We start from the raw sequence: 24,518 nt of genomic DNA on the forward strand, positions 1-24,518 counted from the left end.
CAACAAAAGGTGTGTACAAGGATGCTCACAGCAGCACTGCTTATAATAGCCCCACGCTGGAAGCTATCCAGATGCCCGTGGATAATAGAATGGATATATAAACCATGCTGTACTACGTAGTGGAACACTATGCAGCAATGAGAATAGGACTATGATGAGAAAAATATTATGTTCAGAATGTTGGTGCAAACATCACAACTATCCCGTTTTAGGACATTTTCATCATTCCAAATGGAAACCCCCTATCTGTTAATAGCCACTCCCCATTCCTCCCTCCCTCCACTTCCTGGTTACCACGAATCTGCGTTCTGTCTCTGTGGATTGACCTATTATGGATATTACATATCAGTGGAGTCTGTTTCCATCACTCAGCATGTTTTCAAGGATTATTCATGCTTCAGTAGAGGTATCAGTATCTCTCTTCTTTTTATGGCTAATAATATTCTATCATTTGGGCAGACCACGTTCTCTATACGGTCATTGGTTGATGGCCATTGGGTTGTTTCTCCCGTTTGGTTATTGTCAGTAGTGCTGCTGGGAACAGTCCTATGCAAGTTGTTTTTTTTTTTTAACTCCTATTCAAACAAAATATTTCAGAAATATACCTGGGAGTGGAATTCGTATGTCATGTGGTAATTCTGTTATTTTGTTAAGGAACCATCAAACTGTTTTCTACAGTGGCTGTACTATTTTATAACACTGGCAAACAATGGCAGTTTGAATTTATTCATATCCTTCCATTTTGTTGATTGTGGTCATCCTAGTGAGTGTGAAGTAGTTTCTTACTGTGGCTTTGGTTTGTATTTCCTTAATGATTCATGACGTTGAATGTCTTTTTATGTGCTTAATGGCTATTTGCATACCTTCTTAGGAGAAATGTCAATTAAGGTGCTTTGCCCGTTTTGAAAATTGAGTTGTCTCTTTTTTGCTGTTCTTCAGAAGTTCTTCATATATTCTGGATACTAGACCCTTATCAGACATATGATTTTAAATTATTTTCTCCCATTCTGTGGGTTGTCTTTTCACTCCCTTAATAGCATCCTTTAATGGCCTTAGTTTAAAATTTTTGATGTCATCCAATTAATCTGTTTTTTTCTTTTATGACCTGAGCTTTTGATATCATATCTAGGAAACACTCACTAAAAATGAGGTCATGAAGATTTACACTTACAATTTTAAGAGTTTTGTAGTCTGGGCTCTTTTATTTATGTCTTGGCTCTATTTTGAGTTAATTTTTGAAAACAGTGTGAGATAAAGGATCAGATTCATTCTTTTGCATGTAGACAAAGACTGTTTTGGGAGTTCCCATCATGGCTCAGCAGTAATGAACCCAACTAGTAACCATGAGGACACAGGTTCAACCCCTGGCCTCACTCAGTTTGGTAAGGATCTGGCATTGCCATGAGCTGTGGTGTAGGTCTCAGATGGCTCAGATCCCTCATTACTGAGGTGTAGGCCAGCAGCTGCAGCTCTGATTTGATCCCTAAAAAACAAAAAGAAGACTGTTCTTTCCCCCCATTGAATGGACTTGGCCACTCTGTTAAAAGTCAATTCACTGTAAACATAGAGGTTTATTTCTGAGCTCTCAATTCTAAGCTGTGAATCAATATGTCTATCTATATGCCACTACCATATACTTTTTTGATTACTGTTTTGAAATTAGGAATTATGAGCCCTCCAACTTTGTTCTTCTTCAAGATTGTTTTGGCTATTTGGGATAGAAAGGATATCACCTATCTTTTAAAAATAAAAAATGTACTATTATAGTAAAATCAAAATTATGTACACAGTGTTGTTTTAATTTCTCTTTCTTTAATTATATTCTGTCCCAGCCATCCTACACATATGTATGGATCTGTTATATTACTTTTCTTTCCTTTTTAAAAATAAGCTCCATATTTATTTATTTATTTATTTATTTATTTATTTATTTTTTGTCTTTTGTCTTTTTTTTTTTTTTTGCTATTTCTTGGGCCACTCCCGCGGCATATGGAGGTTCCCAGGCTAGGGGTCGAATCGGAGCTGTAGCCACCGGCCTACACCAGAGCCACAGCAACGCGGGATCCGAGCCACGTCTGCGACCTACACCACAGCTCACGGCAACGCCGGATCGTTAACCCACTGAGCAAGGGCAGGGACCGAACCCGCAACCTCATGGTTCCTAGTCGGATTCGTTAACCACTGCGCCACGACGGGAACTCCCCATATTTATTTTTGTTCCTCATTTTTCTATTGACTTTAAGTGTTTTTTTATTTTTGATTTGTATGTCTTTTTTTACAAGTTTAGGAAATAACTTCTTAACTCTCATGTGAGTTTTCCCCTGGCTTTTGTTATTATTTTGACTTATGTGGAACTTCTTTAGTTATATAAATGTTCAACTTTTTATAATTTCAATGTCATAAAGATTTTCTTTTTGACCTTCTTCACATTTAGACATAAAAGTCACAAATTCTTTCTGATAGAACATGCATGGTTTGTCTGTTACCTTTAAACTGATGATCTATTTGGGATTTCTTTTTAAGCAAATCATGATGTAGAGATTCATTTTCATGTGTTTTTGCAAAATATGAGTCAGTTGAGCTGACATAGACTCGTGTTCTTATCATGTGTTAATTTTTAATGTATTTATTTATATTTATCAATTTTATTTCATTTTTATTTTTGCAGCCACACCTGCATCATAAGGAAGTTCCTGGGCTAGGGGTCAAATCAGACCTGCAGCTGATATAGGGAAACGTTTGTAAGATATATTATTAAAGGGAAAAAAAGTGCAGTACAGAACATAGAGTATGACACCTTTGTGTAAATAAAATCTAGCATATTTTAAAAATTTATTCATTCCACACAAAACAAAACTCACTGAATGCTTACAGTAGAGTGGTCACTGTTCTAACCCTGCTATTCAGTGGTGAAAACCATCTACACTGTTGCCGGTCTGGAGAGCTCAGATTTTACAGGCAGCTGTGGGACAGAAGTTGCAGCCAGCTCTCTCAACAGCGTTTCATCTCCTTGAAATAGACCTTCCTCAGCAGAAGCTAAGACACTAGTGTCCACTTTACAGGCTTCTAGCAACTAGGTTCTACATCATGCAAGACCTGGGATGTGAAGTGCATTTTAGGAAGCCAGGTCCTGTGTTTTTCAGGAAGAACAGGCCTAGGGGTATTGTATATCATTGCTGTGTCTTTAGCAGAGATTCTTGGGTTTGGTCTCTGGTTCTTCCAGCACCCCGTGGCCATGGCAGTGGCAGTGGCAGTGGCTATGGGATAGCCACTGATAGTTCCACATTGTGGTTGAGCTGTTTTCTAGGTAGATTTCTTCTTGCTGAGTGACAACCAAACTTTGTTTCCTAAGCTTCTCTGATAGTCTGTAAACCAAAATATACAAGGAAAAACAAAACACAAAACCAAAAAAACCCTCTTTGTGCTTAAAAAGGGTAAAATTGCTACCTACAACAGAACCTTAACTAGTAAATGAGTATCTAAACAATTTAGTTTCAGATTGAGATCAGGGCTAAGAAAAAAAATAATAAATTGAATATTGAAACATAGTATAGTTGGAAAGAAATAATTTGGGGAGGTCTGGGAGGGGAGTTAAGACCTGAATGAAAAGAGAGCGGTGACAGGGAGAAGGACGGGGACAGAGCTTCAGGTCAGAGGAAACATAAGCCATGAATGTGATGCATGTTCTCGTAAGAGAAAGAAGATCAGCTGGCTGGAGCATGGAGGAGAGAGAAACAGAGAAAGATAGAGAGGCAGAGAGAGAGAGGCAAGGAGCAGTATCGGATTCAATGGAGTGACTGAGAATTTATTAGACACTATTTACAGAGGTATGGCCAAAGTTAAGGAAAGCCAGAGTGAGATTTTGCCATAGCAGAGAATCACCCCAAATAGGAAGCCTCAGGGGCAAGGGCAGGGAGCAGTAGCTAGAAAAGAAGGCCCTCAGGGAGCACTGAAAAACTCTCTCCTTAGCCAAATTCTAGACAGGCCAGCTTAGCAAGACTGTCCCCACTCTTGATGCCCACTCGTAGTCATCTCTCATCCACCACCGCCTCAACCTGCTCTTGGGCTATAAACCCCTGCTTGTTCTAGCTATATTATGAGTTGAGCCTAATCTTGCTCCCCTATTGAAATAGTCCTGAATAAAGGCTTCCTTACAGTTTTCACAAGTGTCAGATTTTTTTTTTTTTCCCTTTTAACAGCTTCTCTTCAGAGAAAGTTCTAGGGGAATCAATTCCCTGATTTTTTTTTTTCCTTCCCCTCGTTTCCTGCCAGCCCTTCCCACTAAGGGGACACACACAGGAGCCAGAGTGCAGGGATTCTGTGGATGGGTTCCTACACTGAACTCCCAGAACACAGAGCAGGATGAAGATCAATGGTGATGGTGTAGATATGAAGAGTGATTGAGAAAATGTCCAACACTCTTCAGGATAAAACATGGGGTGGGCAAGATCCCCTGGCTTACTTTACACTGCTGGGGATATTGGCCAGGACACCCTCCTTAAAGTTGTCCTGTGGATTCTCCAGGTGCATTAGTATAAGTCACAGAGACATAGTCCCCCATCTGACACTTGCTCTGAAATCTAAATCCATAACCATGGTTCTCTTCTTCCATCATTGATTGAGTCTATGTTCCCCTTATTCTCTAAAGCCTGTTTTAAAAAAAAAACCATCTGATGAAGGAACTTTTGCATGCCATGGGTATAACCAAAAAAAAAACCCCAAACGAACAAACAAAAAAAACCCAACGAAAAACAAACTGGCTTTTGCTAGAATGATTAGTGAACGGAAACAGAAGTAGAAATGTGGATAAGTTAGAGCTATTGGGGCTGACATGCTAGGTTTTTTTTTTTCTTTGAAATTCTTTATATTAAATATAAACTGACACACATTCCATTAGAAACTTTAAATGTCTCTGAGTCCGTAATCATTAATAAGACCAATGATTAAAATATTAGAAATTAGAAACACTTAAAAATCATTTGATCTACTAATGACCGGTAAGATTTGCTCTAAGTAAAAACAAGTACTACACAGAGATAGAAAGACCCAGTGATTGAACTTAGTAGACTACTTTGTGTATTATTCAATTTCATTAAATTTCACAAAATTTAAATGATATCTGCATGTGTATCTTTGGGCAGAAATAATGTCCTCTTCCAGAAGTCTGGCCCTAGAAATTTCACACAGAAGAACATGATTTATCTCAGAAAAGCAGAGCTCTGGGTTTTGGGGGGTCTTTTGGGGTTTTCTGGGTTTTTCTTTGGTTTCTAGGGCTGCACTTGAGGCATATGGAGGTTCCCAGGCTAGGGGTTGAATCAGAGCTGTAGCCACCGGCCAACACCACACCCACAACATCGCCAGATCTGAGCCACACTTGCAACCTACACCACAGACCACAGCAACATGGAATCCTAAACCCACTAAGGCCAGGGATCAATCCCGCATCCTTATGGATACCAGCTGGATTTGTTTCTGCTGTGCCACAAAGGGAACTCCAGAGCTTTGAATGTTAATAAACATTTCTGATACTAATTTAAGACTAAATATCCATGTTATCTAATATAAATGTGCACATTATATAACTTTCGATCCACTCACTTTTCTTAAAAACCCCTGCTAAGTGTGTTTGAGCATTTAGCAGAATGTTCTGTGTTATATGCTTCTGCCTCTTACTTATCTTAACATCAAAACTATGAGCAAGTGTTCCTGCCTCATCACAGCTGTTTTCTTAGTTCAATAGTTACGTTAATATCTCTGTTTACCTTCTGAGGACAAATACCCATTACATGGAGATGTTTTTCAGGAGACCTTTTTTTCCCCCTCTAGTATTACAAAAGGGAGTTGTTTTTCACTGCCTATCCCCACACATGTTTTGGAAAGATTAAAATGTCAAAGACTGAGGGAACAAAAGTCACTTTGATCAAACACAACCTCCTATAATACCCTCCATGTCATAAGACTTACACGTGTTTATTTAGAGTAAGTGAAAAAAGAGACAGGTTGGAAATGTTGCTTCTTAAAACGCTCGTGTCGCTTTTAGAAACCAACAATTTGTATAATTTCAAGTGATTTATTCTCAAAACCTTGAACATGTCTTAACATTCTCTATAAACTTTCAGATAATACGAAGCAATGTCATTACACTTGTGACCGTATCTATTCAGAAACCTATGTGCTAACACATCTAACTTAAACAGGTAGGCATAGGTATATGGTATATTTTAATAAGATAGCCCTTAAAATAATCAATTTGGATATTAAGATAAGGTTAAAATTAAAATAACAAAGCAACTGTATAATTTTTTTTTTTTTTTTTTTTTTTTTTTTTGGTCTCTTGTCCTTTTAGGGCCGTACCTACAACACATGGAGGTTCCCAGGCTAGGGGTCAAGTTGGAGTTACAGCAGCTGGCCTACACCACAGCCACAGCAACGCCAGACCCGAGCCGAGTCTATGACCTACACCACAGCTCATGGCAATGCTGGATCCTTAACCCACTGAGCAAGGCCAGGGATCAAACCTGCAACCTCATGGTTCCTAATTGGATTCGTTTCCACTGTGCCACGACGGGAACTCTAGCAAATATATAATTTAAAGACTGAAATGTCAAAACGTGAATTGCCAGCCTCTTACGAGCTGCCTGAGGAGCTGATTCTACCCCCACCCCCCCACCCCATTTCCCAGTAACATAAATACCCTATTTCTGGCCATAAGCAATTAGATGGGCTTCAAAACTCAATTCCTATGAACAGACCAAGCCACAAGATGCCTTCTAGGGAAAGGTAATTATCATAATTATACTTAACTGTCTTTCAAAAATATATCTCCTGGAGTTCCCGTCGTGGCGCAGTGGTTAACGAATCCGACTAGGAACCATGAGGTTGCAGGTTCAATCCCTGCCCTTGCTCAGTGGGTTAACAATCCGGCGTTGCCCTGAGCTGTGGTGTAGGTCGCAGACGTGGCTCGGATACCGCGTTGCTGTGGCTCTGGCATAGGCCAGTGACTATAGCTCCGATTCGACCCCTAGCCTGGGAACCTCCATATGCCGCAGGAGCGGCCCAAAGAAATAGCAGAAAGACAAAAATAAATAAATAAATAAATATATATATATATATATATATATCCTTTTACATATCAGTGCTCACATTGACTATGAATGATTAACCAGGGTTCTTAACATATAGTATGCCATAGACTTCTTTACAAAATAGAATCAAACTATAAAAGGTAATGAATTATAATGCAATAACTTCGATCTGCCAATGGATTCTATTAAAAGGACACATCTGATGTCACGTTTTCGTTGCATAGAACTATTTCAGTGTTCCCTATTGCTTTTAGGAGTCATTTTAAAATTTGAACTATTTCCCTCAGAACCACCCCACAAACTGCCATACTTTCAAGCCATGCTTATTTTCTTTCTATTCCTCACATGAATCATGCTAACAACTCAAGGGGCTTCATTAGTAATCTATTTTAAGTACATAACATATCTCATTTAACCTTTCTCACAGCCACACAAAGTATCATCAGTCCCATTTTACAGATGAGGAAACTGACACCAAAAAAAGTTAGGTAACTCATCTGTGATCCCTCAGCTGGAAAATGAGATAGCCAGGATTTGAGCACAGCTCCGGTCTAGGAAAAATCTTTACTCTTAAAATTCTTTCCTCCACTTTGCAAAAGGATTATAACTGCAAAACGAGCAAATGAGACATAAAATACAAAAATCTTCAGGAAAATATTTGGAAAACATTTAAAACTACACAGTTTATTACAAAAATGTTTCTAGGTGTGACAGATTAAAATTAGAATTACATGGGGTTACACCCCTTTACCATTCCCCAATCTCAAACTCTCCATCAAGAATAACTGATGCTAGGTAACATGTGTATCCTTTCCAACCCTTCCATACATTCTTCACTAAATTGAAACATGGTGGCCTTCATATATGCAACATGATATATATATGCCTATACAGATACATACATATAACGATATATAACTTGATGTACACACTGTCCGTGTATGAATTCTCTATTCATTATGAATTATTTATTTTTCTTCATTTTTATAGTTTTATTTCCTTATATGTTTCATGCTATATTATGATATCTGCTGAGCAGGTAACTCCACTTTTCTCTTCCCATAATTTATTGGGCTAATAGTCTATATTTTCTTCTTTGTATGAACTTGAAAATGAGCCTGTCAAGTTCCATAAAAATGTTCTTGAAGTTTTGAGTAGGATTACATTAAATTTATCAGTTTAGGAAGAATTGCCAGATTGAATGTACCCTTTAGAAATGTCATCATTATCTTTATGTATTTATATCCTCAGATAAGATTTTCCTGCTTTTTTCATTTGGTACAGATTAATTATCATCATTTGGCAAACTTAAGCAACTGAGTTGGAGAATTTTTCTTCCAAGTTATAGATCAGTTATAGAAATAGCTTTCTTAAAGAGGTCACAGCACTCATTGTTGAACTGGAACTGGTCCATTTTCAGGAGAGTTCTTGGGCTACCTTTACAATTTCTCTTTATGTATTTTATCACTTGAGTAAATTGTGGTCATATTTTCTGAAAACTATACCTACTCCATATTGATCTTCTAATTCCTTGGTCTAAGTCCTTTGCAGTGATTTATTAATTTTCCATGGGGACTTGTGACACCTTCCTGGCCAACTCTGCAGCCCACTGACCTAACCCTCCATTATCCTATATGTGGGCTGAATTCTAAGAACAAAGGACCAGGGGCTGAAAACGATCTGGTGCCATCAAAGAAAGAGTTGACAGTGGGAACGTCTCAGATCATTCCAAACCTTCACACTCTTTGTATGAGTCCAAATACAGCTCATTCTACCCTCCCTGAGAGCAGGTCAGCCTCACCTATAAGCCATCCTTTTACTCCCTTCTCTGAACTAGTTCCCAGTTACTCTTTGTAGGATCAAAGCAACCCATCTCCATTCTCTATGTATCCCTTTCCATTTCACTGCCTCCTTAACTGCTTAGAAGGTGGGGCAAAACATTGCCCACTCCACAGGCTGTACTCTACTGCACACACAGCGTAAAGGCTGTGATTAACAAAGAAATGTTGGAGTGTGGGGTGGGAAGCAAGCAGCTGCCCACCAAGGGTGAAGGTGTGCAGGCATAAACCCACAAAGCTACTAGTACGATTAACAACACTGGCTTCTATTTGTCACTAATGTGCCTGGCACCAGTAACTGTGTGTTGACGTCATTCCTTAATTCTCACAGCAACCATACACTGTGACACTCTTATTATCTCCATTTTATGGCTGAAGAAGCAAAAGCTCACACGGGTTATATAACTTGGTTAAGCCCACACAGCTAGAAGCAGCATTTTTGGCAAAACAAATTATTGACTTTCGGGCTCCAAACAAAGAGCCCAGAGATTTTTAAAGTAAAAAAAAAAAAAAAAATTCAAGTCCATAAATTAATAAAGTCTTACAAAGTTTCCCATTCCTTTGAAACAGGAAGTGAGAGAAAGGGTGAACATTTTTTATGTCATAAATATCACCATGCAGACAGCATTTGTAGGATTCTGTGGGTGTTTGAGAAATCACCACTTTATGTCAATATCCAGTAATTTTGAGCATATGGGAAACTCTAATGCTATCATTCTGCAAGAAAGCAATAAATATTCAGTAGCTTTCTACAGAAAATCTGTAGTCGTTCTATGGTTCCAAAAATTAAATTTTGGGTTTTTTCTATATAAGAGATTCCAAATTACGTTTTGTGAACAAGAAATCCACAGAAACAAATCAAGTGCCTCCTACACTGGCAGTGGATTGGTCCCAATAAAATCAGAGAACATGGAGTGTGAGACAAATGAGGAAAAGCACATCACCTCTGCCACTCCTTTCCTTGGAAGCCTTTCTGTTATGCTAGCCCACAGCTGAGATTTCCAGATTTACCTGATTGGGGAAATTAAGAATGTGGGCTCTGCCTGGGTTCAAATCAGGCAACCTGCTGGCAGGATGCCTTGCCTGAGTAACTTCTGCATCTCTGAAAAGGGAATAAAGGGCCACAGAGAGAATGCGATGTGATGATGCATGTGAAGTACTTAGCCCAGTGCCTAGCATGAAGAACTCAATGTAAAGGAGACGTCTATTTCTAATAATTATTCATCAGGGAAGGTAAGGCTGGAAACTAGAGGGAACGAAGAGCACAGAGATTTGAATGGAGTCTTCCATCCCAGACAGGCATTGGGTTTCCAAACTGATGAGGGCAGCTGAAGGACAGACATCCAATTTGAATGCTCTTAAAAGGAGAGATTATCATGTGATATTACCATACATTAGAAAAGATGATTCTGCTTTACCAACAACTATAAACCCCCAAGAGTCCCAAGCTTCTCACCCCATTCTCCCTGTTCTCTCCCTCATCAAATTTATCTCTCCAGGCTGCTTCTCCTTCAGGAAGGCCCATGATCACCAGCAGCCCCCTGCTCCCCCGTCGCAAGCTTGAAGATACATGTAAACAAGCTTCCTTGCTCCTGGGTGCAATGAGAAAGGTCACAACAAGCTTCGAGTGAATCTCACACCCACTTCCTGTTACCTGGAGAAGGAAAAATGGAGTAGAGAGAAAACAAAAACCATAGATACACTTCATATACCACTGGCCAAAAATATGGCTCAATTTGGCACTTGAGTATGTGTGTGAGTCTACAAATGTCCTCAGAAAGAATTTCATAATTATAACCATAAATTAAAAAAAAACTATCTACCAGGTCTAAAAAGGCTGCCTCATTAATTTCCTCAGAAAGGCATTTTCTCATGAGAGGCCACACAGTATCTGAGGAAAGGAAAATAAATAATAATAAGGAATGTGTGAAATGACATTGAATTAAAATAGATCTATAGAGATAACTCAATAGAAGTGTTTTCACTGCTTGTAATTTATAAGCTGCCTGATAATTCACCTCACAGTTTTTGTGTAAAATTTTATGTCCAGCTGAGGATTCATCACACCAAGATTAGCTTGTGTGAAGTTCTCACCACATATAAAATTGACTTCCACTCCTACAGAGAGATGGTGATGAGTCCTTCTCCATAATGCCATCAAATAATGAAAGCACGAGAGCCATGCTGAGTAAACAAGGTTTTTCTGCAAGTCCCTGTAGGGTCTGGCAGGGGATGACGAGAGCCTTAGGCAGGAAGAGGCACTCAGGAGACACTAATTAACAGTGACAGCCATGACAGTAGCTTTTTTCCCCAAAACCTATTTGGAGACACAAAGGGGAGCCCAGCCCTCGGAAAAGAAGAGATTCTGTAATGGCTTTTAAGAGGTAATTAAGTGAGGGTGTTAGGAGACATAGCTTCTTAGCATTTAGTTACAAAAAAAACTGTCGTTGATGATTTTGCATTTTCTCATTTCTGCTCAGGCAACCAAATAAGCTTTTATGCTAGAATAATTCACTTAGAGTCGGGCAGACAACTCAATGATATCAGCAGCCATAGGCCACCAAAGGAGTCTTATTTGGAAGGCTTTTAATATTTTAAACCTTTTTAAGGAAATTCATAAGCAATGATCATAAGACATTTTGTGACTTTGAGAATATACTATGTTTTGAACATTATTTTGAGCAGTAACTTTATACAAATTATACAGTCTGATGTTAGACGGGAGTTGTTTGGAAATCTCTTTTCGGTCATGTTTTAAAGGAGAGCTTGAGCTCACCATCCAATAAGGAAATAACTCAAGATGACAATCTATTAATTCATTTAATACATTGCTCTCTGTTGTTCAAAAGCTATCACCCACTTTGAACATCATACATTTGTCAAGAGAAGAAGCAGGAGTTCCCATTGTGGCGCAGTGGTTAACGAATCCGACTAGGAACCATGAGGTTGCGGGTTCGGTCCCTGCCCTTGCTCAGTGGGTTAACGATCCGGCGTTGCCGTGAGCTGTGGTGTAGGTTGCAGACGCGGCTCGGATCCCGCGTTGCTGTGGCTCTGGCGTAGGCTGGTGGCTACAGCTCCGATTCAACCCCTAGCCTGGGAACCTCCATATGCCGCGGGAGCGGCCCAAGAAATAACAACAACAACAAAAGACAAAAAAAAAAGAGAAGAAGCAGTGGCCAGTGCCTGGCATTGAGGAATTCAGAATATTTCTTCTCAGTTACATTCATCGGTGTCATAACATCTTGTAATCTACCTTCATCAACTGGTTTGTTTATTAACAAGGATGCCAAAATACTTACTCACAGGGCAAAACAACTTGTCTTTATTTGCCTTAGAAGCAAAAAATGAAAGGTATTAAAAAAAAAATCTTAACATTTAGTGAATATCTTCCATGTCAACTCTTTTATAGTGAGATTCTAATTTATCTCCCTTACGGGAAACCTAGATGCTGAATGGAAGGTCAAAAGCTCCATAACTTTCTGGATTCTTAGTTTGGGGTACTTCTTACACTGAGAGAGATAATGTTTCCTCCTGGCGTACATGTGAATGTGAATTTAGTGATATTGTATTTTTAAATGGAGTTAATAACGTGAAGGATTTAACACTACACTCAAATTGTAAAGACCTGTTGTTTGGTGGAGTTGGTGCCGTGTAAATAGCAGGTAGAATACTGAGTAGCAGATAGTAAGATGATTTTGTTGGTTTGAAGGTCAATTTGAGAGGATCTTCAGAGGCCGGGTACAAAACACTGTATTATCCATTACAAAACTTAAGGAAAAACAAAAAGATTGGTGAATGACAGAGAGGAATGTTTCCTAAAGAGACCTGGCCAGAGGATAAATCTGTGATTACATTTAAAAAAATTCAAGGGTGTTGGTATTTCCTGCTGAGATGATCGGATGCCTCCCAACAGGAAATTTGTTGTGATGACTTCTAATTCTTGAAATGAAAAGAGTCTTATAGAAAAAAAATAATCATTTTGAGTTTAAGGATGTATAAGGTTTTAACGCTGAGAAGTAATTCCATCGACTTTTTAAAAATCTTAATGAACTCACGTTTTGAAAGTCGGTTGTTTTGACCTCAGTAATGATGAAAGCTAGTAATCATCTAAAATACATGATCTTCCAGCATTTTGATGTAAGAACTCCATTCTGCAATGAAAAGGTAATAGAAAGCATGTATAGTTACAAAAAATCTTCCATGAATTTAGTAAGACCTTAACAAGAATATGCTACTTATCAGGAAAAAAAAAAAGGACACAAATGTGTGAAGGATATTATGTATGCAAATAATATTTACTTACACTTCATGAATATTCATAACATTTTGATAATTTTCTGAGGGACCCCAGGGCTCTCTGGATCATAGACAGGTAGTCATTTCTTTTGGGTACTTGTTCCCAGCAAATATAATAGAATGTGATGGTTTCATACATGTGCCTACCAATTTAGCTTTCAGAATATTGAAGAATGAGTGATAACTACTTGATACTTAGGTTCATACATGGTAGCTTTTTGCACATCATCCTCAATGGAAGCTGACACTGGAAGGAGGAAATGAGGAAAAAAGGAAACAGAATTCCCTCCTTGCGTAGGGACTCCTCCTAGATGTGATGGAGCTTGACTGGCTCTTCAGCAGACTTGCTTCCGCACTGAGCACATAGCTAATTTGTAATTCCATTCTTCCTTTGCATGGGCTGTGTTCTAGAAAATGGAATGTGAGTAGAAGTGGCATGTGCTCCTCTCATCTCCAGCACTTTAAAGCTCACCAGGCATGATTCTCCAAGCTGTTTCCCCTTCCAGCTGGCTGGAATGGAGACAACATTGGGTGTGACCTTGAAAATGGCAGCACCACCAGTGGAAGACGAGGTCCCCAAATGAACACTTCAAGGGGATCTACCCAGCAGTCAAGAGCATGAATTTGGAAAGTACGTGAATGAGAAACAGACTTTTACTGCATTTAAGCCGTTATACATTCTGAATTTTCTTATGATTGTGACCTTAACTAAAGCACTATATGATAAATATTGAATTACTCTTAACAACTGGTGGTGACTCTAATGTCTTTATGATTCTGTGAGGTAGACTATGAGGTGGAGAGTAGGACCTAACCTCTCCAGCCCATCTTCTCTGTAAAACGTGCACAGTCTCTAGGTACCATTAGTGTATCTTCTACGTGAGATGTAAAATGCATGTATTTTACACACATGAGCTGATGTGTTTTTAAATATTTGTATTGAGGGAAAAATATGTATATGGAAATGCATAAGAATTTAAGCATACTGTGGGTTGTCTTTTTGTGTTGTTTAGGGTTTCCTTTGCTGTGCACAGAATGGGAGAAAATCTTTGCAAGTGAATCGACTGACAAGAGATTCATCTCCAAAATTTATAAACAACTTCTGCAGCTCCATACCAAGAAAACAAACAACCCATCAAAAAATGGGCAGAAGATCTAAACAGACAATTCTCAAAAGACATACAGATGGCCAAGAAGCACATGAAAAGATGTTCGTCACTCATTATTAGAGAGATGCAAATCAAAACCACTCTGAGGTACCACCTTACACCAGCCAGAATGGCCATCATCCAAAAGTCTACAAACAATAAGTGCTGGAGAGGGTGTGGAGAAAAAGGAACACTAGTACACTGTTGGTGGGATTGTCAATTGGTGCAACCACTGTGGAAAGCAGTGCGGAGATTCCTCAGAAAACTAAACATAGAACTACCATTTGATCCAGCAACCCCACTCCTGGGCATCTATCCAGAGAAAACCACGACTCGCAAAGACACAAGTACTCCAATGTTCATTGCAGCACACTTTGCAATAGCCAAGACATGGAAACAACCTAAATGTCCATCGACAGAGGAGTGGATCAAGAAGAGTTGGTACATATACACAATGGAATATTACTCATCCATTAAAAAGAATGAAATACGGGCATTTTTAGCAATATGGATGGACCTAGAAACTATCATGCTAAGTGAAGTCAGCCATACAATGAGACACCAACATCAAATGCTTTCACTGACATGTGGAATCTGAAAAAAGGACAGACGGAACTTCTTTGCAGAACAGATGCTGACTCACAGACATTGAAAAACTTATGATCTCCGGAGCAGACAGTTTGGGGGGTGGGGGGATGTGCCTGGGTTGTGGGATGGAAATCCTGTGAAATCAGATTGTTATGATCATTATACAACTACAGATATGATAAATTCATTTGAGTAATAAAAAAAATGGAAAAAAAACAAACAAAAAAAGAATTTAAGCATACAACTCAGTGAGTTGTTAGATATTTAAATTTCAAACTAAAGAACATTCTCATCATCCCCCAAAGATTCCACATGCCAATTTCCAGTCCACCTCAAGCTACCCTTCCTCCCACAGGCAACCAGTATGGATTTCTGGGTTTTTCTTGTTTTTGTTTTTGTTTTTTAGGGCCACACCCACAGCATATGGAAGTTCCCGGGCTAAGGGTTGAATCGGGGTGGCAGCCACCAGCCCACGTCACAGCTGCAGTAATGCCAGATCCACACCATGTCAGCAACCTACCCCATAGCTCACAGCAATGCCAGATCCTCAACCCACTGAGCAAGGCCAGGGATTGAACCTGCATCCTCATGAATACCAGCCGGGTTCTTTAGTGCTGAGTCACAATGGGAACTCCCAGTATGAATTTCTTCACTGCAGATTAATTCTCTCTGCTTTTGAGCTTTATGCAAATGGAATTATACTAACATATACTAATGTGTGTTTGGCTTTTTTGCACAGCATAAAGTGTTTGAGTTTCTTCCATGTTGTTTGTGTATCAGTAGTTAATTCTTTTTTCTTACTAAGTAGTATTCCATCGCGGTGAATATACTGCAATAATTCATTCATTCTATGTTGGGTATTTTTGTTGTTTCCAACCTGGAGCTATTATATTCTCATGCATGTTTATTTAAACATATATATTTTTTATTTACCTTGGGTATATACCTTAGTAGAATTGTTAAATCAAAGAGTAGATATATGTTTTACATTTTTAGAGAGAGTTTTGCAAAATGCACTGCCATATTACACTCAAAGTTCTAGTTATTCCATGTGTTTACTAATATTTGGTTTTGTGAACCTCTTTATATTTAGTCTATTCTGGATGTGGAATTGCATTTTAGTTTTAATTTGCAATGCTTAATACTGATTCTAATAATACTGATTCTAATACTTTTTTGACTTGCTAATGATCATTTACATATGCTCTTCTGTAAAGTTCAAATAATTTGACCATTGTTTTGGGCTGATTGTGTTTTATTTTATTTATTTTTTTGCTAAACCCACAGTATATGGAAGTTCCCTGGCCAGGGATCAAACCCATGCCTCAGCAGAAACCCAAGTCACAGCAGAGACAACACCAAATCCTTAACCCACTGCACCACAACAGGAAATCGAGGCTGATTGTCTTTTTATTTTGAATTAGTAAGACATCATTGGTATTCTGTATACAAATCCTTTGTCAGGGATATGTACTAATAATATTTCTTTCAGTATAAGCCTTGCCTTTTTAATTTCTTTCCATGATGTCTTTGATAAACAGGATATTCTAGTATTGATGAAAATCAATCCGTGCATTTAAAAGGTTTTTATATTTAGTGCCTTCAATTAGAAATATCTCTCCCTTTCCCCAAATCATGAAGATATGCTCTTCTCTTTTCTTTCAGCAAGTTTTATGGTTTACTTTAAAATTTAGGTCTATTTTATGTCTTAAATTAGATTATTCCATATGGTGTGATATGGGGTCAAAATTTATTTTTTCCTAAAAGTTGGCCCATCACCTTTGTTTAAATCTTCTCATTTTCTATTAAATAGTCTCAACATGTTTGTCAAAAAACACTTGACCACAAATATGAGAGGCTATTTATAGGCTTTAAATTTTGTTTATCTATTTAAATATTTTTACCCCAATACTCATTGCCTTAATTGTTAAACCTGTAGTTAGTTTTTAAATCATGGAGTTTAAGTTTGTTCTTATTTTCCAAGTATGCTTGGGTTATTTTATTTTCTTTCTGTTTCCCAATACCTTAAAAGCATTGCTTCACATATTTATCTAGTTTTGTTGGATTTTTGTTTTTGCTTTTGATTTTTTTTTTTTTTTTTTTTTTTTTTGCTTTTTAGGGCTGTACCCACAGCACATGGAAGTTCCCAGGCTAGGGGTTGAACTGGAGCTGCTGGCCTACACTACAGCCACAGCAATGGGGGATTCAAGCCATGTCTGCAACCTACATCACAGCTCACAGCAACGCCAGATTCCCCACCCATTGAGCAAGGCCAGGAATCAAACCTGAATCCTTATGGATACTAGTTGCATTTGTTTCCACTGAGCCACAATGGGAACTCCATATTTTGTCTAGTTTCATATTTATACTTTCTTGACTGAAAATAGAAGTCCCTTCTCTTCTGTTTTGTTTTGTTTTTTAAGGGCCACACTTGCAGCATATGGAAGTTCCCAGGCTAGGGGTTGAATCAGAGATACAGCTGTCAGCCTGCATCACAGAAACAGCAATGTGGGATCCGAGCTGCATCTGTGACTTACAGCACAGCTCATGGCAATGCTGGATCCTTAACCCACTGAGCGAGGCCAGGGATCAAACCCACATCCTCATGGATAGTAGTTGGGTTCTTAACTCACCGAGCCATGCTGGGAATTCCTGTCTGTTTGTTTGTTTTCCTAATGTAAACAAATGTTATGTAAAAATTCATGACTCCCCAGTGCCACCCCCATTTTTCTAGGTTTCATTTCCACTGCAGCCTTCTCCTCTTCGAGACTCACCGGAAAGCTGAATTAGACCACTGTCTCAACCATTATCACTTTGTTGAATTGCCATCAAGTCTACACTTCTGTTAGAAAGATAAATGCGAGTCTTCAAATGTCAGTTTAACATTGTCAAAGGAATGTATCAGGAGGTCGGTCAACAATACATTTCCCCAAATCAATTGTTTTTAGCAGTAACAAACTATTATGGATTTAGTCATCTAAACTATTCCATGGAAGTAAATGGTCATTTTATAGGTTTAATTTTTTTTTTTTTTTTTTTTTTTTTTTTTTTTTGCTATTTCTTGGGCCGCTCCCGCGGCATATGGAGGTTCCCAGGCTAGGGGTCGAATCAGAGCCATAGCCACCAGCCTACGCCAGAGCCACAGCAACGCGGGATCCGAGCCGCGTCTGCAACCTACACCACAGCTCACGGCAACGCCGGATCGTTAACCCGCTGAGCAAGGGCAGGGACCGAACCCGCAACCTCATGGTTCCTAGTCGGATTCGTCAACCACTGCTCCACGACGGGAACTCCCAGGTTTAATTTTTAACCTTAAAAATATTCAGATAATTTTTCTGAAGTCTCTTGATAAGCTCATCCCAAAATTGCCCCAAATATCTCTTACCATGATTTCAAAAACAGATTTCCTATTGTCATAGTCCATATGGAAATGGGGGAACAAATACTACCACACATAAACAGATCAAAAAATAGTGTTGTTGAGTCCCCAACTTCAGCCCAACTTCCTCATCCTCAAATGCTCTTAGATGGACCAAAGTTTCTAAATTTAATATGGTCAAAGTTCCCATCGTGGCTCAGTGGTAAACAAACCCGACTAATATCCATGAGGACACAGGTTTGATCCCTGGCCTCATTCAGTGGGTTAAGGATCCGGCATTGCCATGAGCTGTGGTGTAGGTCACAGATGCAGCTCGGATCCCACGTTGCTATGGCTGTGGTGTAGGCGGGCATCTGTACCTCTGATTTGACCCCTAGCCTGGGAACCTCCATATGCTGCGGGTATTAGTATAGTCCAATTTATCAAACATCTCTTGTGTTCTTTTTGTGCCCTATTGAAATATTTTTGTGTCCAATATGTCATTTTTTTTAAAATTTAGGGGTAGATTTTTGTGTCTTAAGAAATATTTCTGAATATTAAGATTGAAAAGATCTTATTCTATATTATTTTTTCAAAGTTCATTTCTCCTTTAATTTTTGATCTAAAATCAACTTGTCATTTAGTTTTCTATGTAGTGGTTCAGAGTCAAGACTCAGCACAACTACTTCCCCAGGGCTCTCAAATTCCACCTTGTCATAAATTATGTTTCCACATCATGTGTTGTCTTTCTGTAGAGTTTCTATTTTGTCTATTTTGCACTAGCACCACGTTCCATCACTGAGATTTGATGTATAGTAGAGTTAGTCCTCCCATTTACTTCTTCAAAATTACCTTAATTCTATTTACCCTTTAAATTTCCATATACGTTTACTTTTCTTTCTTTCTTTCTTTCTTTCTTTCTTTCTTTCTTTCTTTCTTTCTTTCTTTCTTTCTTTCTTTCTTTCTTTCTTTCTTTCTTTCTCTTTCCTTCTTTTCTTCTCTCTTTCTTTTTTTAGGGCTGCACCTGCAGCATATGGAAGTTCCCAGCCTAGGGGTCAAATCAGAGCTACTGCTGTCATCCTATGCCACAGCCACAGCATGCAGGATCTGAGCTGCATCTGCGACCTACACTGCAGCTCATGTCAATGCCGGATCCCTGACCCACTGAGCAAGGCCAGGGATCAAACCCACATCCTCGTGGATACTAGTTGGATTTGTTTCCACTGTGCCACAATGGGAATTCCCTCCATATACATTTTAAAATCAATTTATGTATGTTCATAAATACTTGTCCTGCAGTGAATCACATCATCCTAAGGCGTAAATGTAATGCCATTTAATGGCATTCTAAATATATTCTTTTGAAACAAATATTTTGAAATATAATTGGCATACAATAGACCGCACACTTTTTAAAGAACTGTTAGGTAAATTTTGACATATGTATTCATCCACGAAAAACTCACTAGAGTCAAAATATTGAATCTATCTATCACTCCCAAATACTTGAATGACCCTTTAGTAATGTCTCCATCACATCTCACCCTGAGCCTAATCTGCTTTCTGCCACTGTACGCTAGTTTGCATTTTCTAAAAATGTACATGCTTGAATGATACAATATGTATTCTATTTTGGTCTAGGATAATTATTTTGAGATTCAACCACATATAGCATGTACCAATGTTCCATTCCTTCTTTTTTCCCCATTTCATTGCTATACTAAAATATGTTTAACTCCTGTAAAAAGGACATTTTGTAGATTTCCAGTTTGGGGCTGTGACTAATAACACTGCTATGAACATCTATGTGCAAGTGTTTCCAAAGATATAGTCTTTCATTTTCTTGGAATAAAAAATGAATTTCTAGGATTAAAATGGCTAGATCATGATAAAAATATTTCATATTTTTAATGTTTAAAGAATCTGCTAAGCTTTTTTCAAACTGGTTATGAATTCCCACCAGTGTGTTTGCAAGTTTCAATTTCTCCATATCCTTGTTAACAGTAGATATTATCAGTGGCTTTAATTTTAGCCATTCTAACAGGTGTGCAGTGATAGTACAGTGTGGTTTTAATTTGCATTTCCTAAATGACTAATGATTTTAAGCATCTTTGCGTGTATTTATCTGTCACATGTAAACTTCTTTAGTAAAGTGCAGGCTCAGAGTTTGTGCTCATTTTTATTGGCTTATTTGTTTTCTTATTAAATACTAAATGTACTAATTCTTCTAGATATAGGTATTTTATCAGATATATTCTTTGCAAATATTTCCTCTCAGTACACAGCTTTTCTTTATTATCTTAACAATGTATTTTGAGGAATACAAGCTTGCAGCTTTTGGAGATTCCAGTTTATCAATGTTTTCTGTAATAGATTATGCTCTGAGTGTCATATCTAAGAAAATTTTGGGAGTTCCCGTCGTGGTGCAGTGGTTAACGAACCCGACTAGGAACCATGAGGTTGCGGGTTCGATCCCTGGCCTTGCTCAGTGGGTTAACAATCTGGCATTGCCGTGAGCTGTGGTGTAGGTTGCAGACGCGGCTCAGATCCTGCGTTGCTGTGGCTCTGGTGTAGGTCGGTGGCTGCAGCTCCGATTGGACCCCTAGCCTGGGAACCTCTATATGCCACGGGAGTGGCCCAAGAAATAGCAAAGACAAAAATAAATAAATAAATAAATAAAAGAAAATTTTGCCTAAAGGAAGCTATAAAATGTTGGTTTGTGTTCTCTTCTAGAAATTTTATAATTTAATGTTTACATTTATCATGTTGATCCATTTTGGCTTAATTTTTTTAATACAGTTCAACGTATGAAACCAAGTTTTGTTTATTCTGTTTTGTTTTCTCATGGCTATCCAGTAGTTACAACATCATTTTCATCATTTGTTGAAAGGATTACCCTTTATTCATGAAATTGCCTATGAATATTTGTAGGTCTACTCGAGGATGCTCAATTGATTCTTTTAGATTAACATAGCTTTTAATATATTTTAAAAAAATCTAATAGTCTTATTTCCAATATTGTTCTTTTTTAAATTTTTTTTTTGTTCCAGTTGATTATTTGCTTTTCCATGTGAAATTTAGAATCAGTTTTTCAAATTCTTAAAAGGAAAAAAAAAATAACTGCTGGGAATTTGATTGGCATTGGATGAATCAATTTGATGAGAATTGGTATCTTAATAAAATTGAATCTTTCCATTCATGAACATGGTATATCTCTCCATTTATTTAGATCTCCTTTAACTTATCACATCAATGCTTTGAAGTTTTCAGTGTACAGGTCTTTTATTTCTTTTATCAGATTAATTCCTAATTATTTCTTATTTTTATACTAATTTAAGTTATGCTTGTTTATTATTACTTTATATAAATAATATTGATTTTATATTCTGTGATATTGCTAAGCTAGTTCACACGTTCTAGTAGGGTTTGGATAGATTCCACTAAATTTTCTACAGGGACAATTACTTTAGTTTTATGCAGCTGCTCTAACCAATGGTCACAAACTGTGTGGCTTAGAGACAATAGAAATCTACCCCCTCACAGTACTGGAGGCTGGAAGCCTGAAATCAAGATGTCAGTAGACCACGCTCCCTCAAAACTCCAGGGAGATTATGTTCATTGCCTCTTCCAGCCATTCCATTGTGGGTGTCAGTGGAGGCCAACTGGGTGACTGGGCTTCTACCCCCATCTGAAGGTGACAAGGTTGTGCCATACTCCCTTCTACTTACTGGAACACTGTCAGCAAAAACCAGCTAAAACTGAAGGCTTAAATAAGACACAGTTTCACAACCAATATGAAATGTCCAGATTTCAATTTAAACAAAATCACATCATATTAAAAACCTAGAAAATCTGAACTTGAGTGACAAAAGACAATCAACACATCCCAACACAAATATGACACATATGTTAGAATTACCTGACAGATGTTTCAGAGCAGTGGTCATAAAAACTCTTCACTGAGCAATTATAAACACACTTGGAACAAATGAAAAAAAGAAACAATCGCAACAAAGTAGTAGAAGATACAAAGAATTCAATGGCAATTTTATATCTGAAACATATTAACTGAAATAAAACACTGAATAGGTAGGAATGGCAGCCGAATGGAAAACAGAGAAAATAATCCATGGACCCCAAGATAGAACAACGGAAATTAAACTATGAAACTAGAGGAAAAATGTAACTGATACTCAGCAGCCTATGCGACTGTAACAACCACCACAACAACAAATATCTGGGCATCCACATGCAAAAAAGTAAATGTAGGCATAGACCTTACCCTTTTCATAAAAATTAACACAAAATGGGTTGTAAATGTAAACATAAAGCACAAAAATATATAACTCATAGAAAATAGCATAGGAGAAATATATGTGACCTTGGGAATGGCATTGAATTTTTAAATACAACATCAAAGGCACAATCCATGAAAAAAAAAATAATCCAGACATAAGCAAAATTAAAAATCTCTGCTCTGCAAAAGACAATTTCAAGAGCATGAGAAAACAAGAAAATGATAACTTACCTATAAGGGAAAAAAAATTATAATGGCAACACTCTTCATCAGAAATCCTTGGAGTTCCCGTCATGGCACAGTGGTTAACAAATCCGACTAGGAACCATGAGGTTGCGGGTTCGGTCCCTGGCCTTGCTCAGTGGGTTAACGATCCGGCGGCGTTGCCGAGAGCTGTGGTGTAGGTTGCAGACGCGGCTCGGATCCTGCGTTGCTGTGGCTCTGGCGTAGGCTGGTGGCTGCATCTCCGATTCGACCCCTAGCCTGGGAACCTCCATATGCCGCGGGAGCAGCCCGAGAAATAGCCAAAAAATAAATTAATTAATTAATTTTTAAAAAAAAGAAAGAAATCCTTGAGGCCAGAAGAAAGTAGCAAAACATTTTTTTTCAAGTACTGAAATAAAAGACCTGTCAATCCAGAATTCTACCATCAATGAAAATGTCCCTCAAGAAGGAAAAAAAATTGACATTTTCAAATAAAGGAATACTTTTATTTCAAATAAAGGAATGTTGAAATAAAGGGAATTTGTCAACAGCAGACCTGCTCTAAGAGAATGACTAAAAGAAACATGTAAGTAGAGAGAAACACTACAAGCAAGAAGGAAAAAAAATGAAGTGTGTAAAATGCAATACGCTTTTACCCTCTTGAGTTTTCTAAATTGTGCTTGATGATTAAAGTAAAACTTATTACGCATTATTACGTTAAGTAAAAATTATTCTAAAATATACATATTCTAAAAATTATTCTTAAGTGTACATAGAATAAATATTTTTGACAGTTATACTATGAATAGGACAAGGTAATAGAACGTAACTAAAGCTAAACCACAAAATATAGTGATTCGGGTACTCATTTGCCTATCTTTAGTTTGAAATATTTGGGGTTTCCCCATAGAACCAAATCAAAAGCATCAGAGAAAATGTCAGCTATCATAGTAAAGATGATGCCCTACCATTCATCAAACATAGAGTCTGCGCTCATGAGTGTTTTAATTGTCATGGTCTTCTTTTTTGAATTCTGCAAAAGATTGAGCTCTTCCTATATGTCATGCTCTATGCTATGATCATAAAAGGCCACAGTCCAGTAATGGAAGCATATTAAATTAATAGAGGTTATGTCAAGGTCTTGAGCATCATAGAAGATGACATGATCTGCTGTGGGGTAGGGATCTGAAGAGGAGAATCAGATAGTTTGCCAAAGCAATGTTCCTTGGGCTAGATTTTTTTTTTTTATTTTAACATCAGTAGTTCATGGTATTTGCATATACAAGCAAAGGAAAAGAAAATTCAGACAGTGCCATCAACATCTTCATGGAAGATCTTATTTGCAATATTTTCAATACCACCAAATAACAGTGAACATGACTGAGACCAAAAGAGTGAGGTAAATACATCTGATCCGGCTTGGTTGGTGGATAATGAAATATTTTTGTGTCGTCATTGATGCTAATGATCCCTCAAAGTCTGTCACTTTCCCATTATTCAATGAACACGTCCCCGTACTTTCTAATTTTACTCTAATCTCTGTCCTGCTTAGCAGAAGGAACAGCAAAACTTTATTCTTTAATAAATTGCATTTCTGGGATGATGAGGAAGTTATGGAGGTGGATGGTGGTGATGGTTGAACCAGTGTGAATATACTCAATGCCACTGAATGGTACACTTTAAAATGGTAAAAATGTAAATCCT

Source organism: Sus scrofa, chromosome 14 (genome assembly GCF_000003025.6).
Source record: "Sus scrofa isolate TJ Tabasco breed Duroc chromosome 14, Sscrofa11.1, whole genome shotgun sequence".
In the NCBI taxonomy this organism is placed as follows: domain Eukaryota; kingdom Metazoa; phylum Chordata; class Mammalia; order Artiodactyla; family Suidae; genus Sus; species Sus scrofa.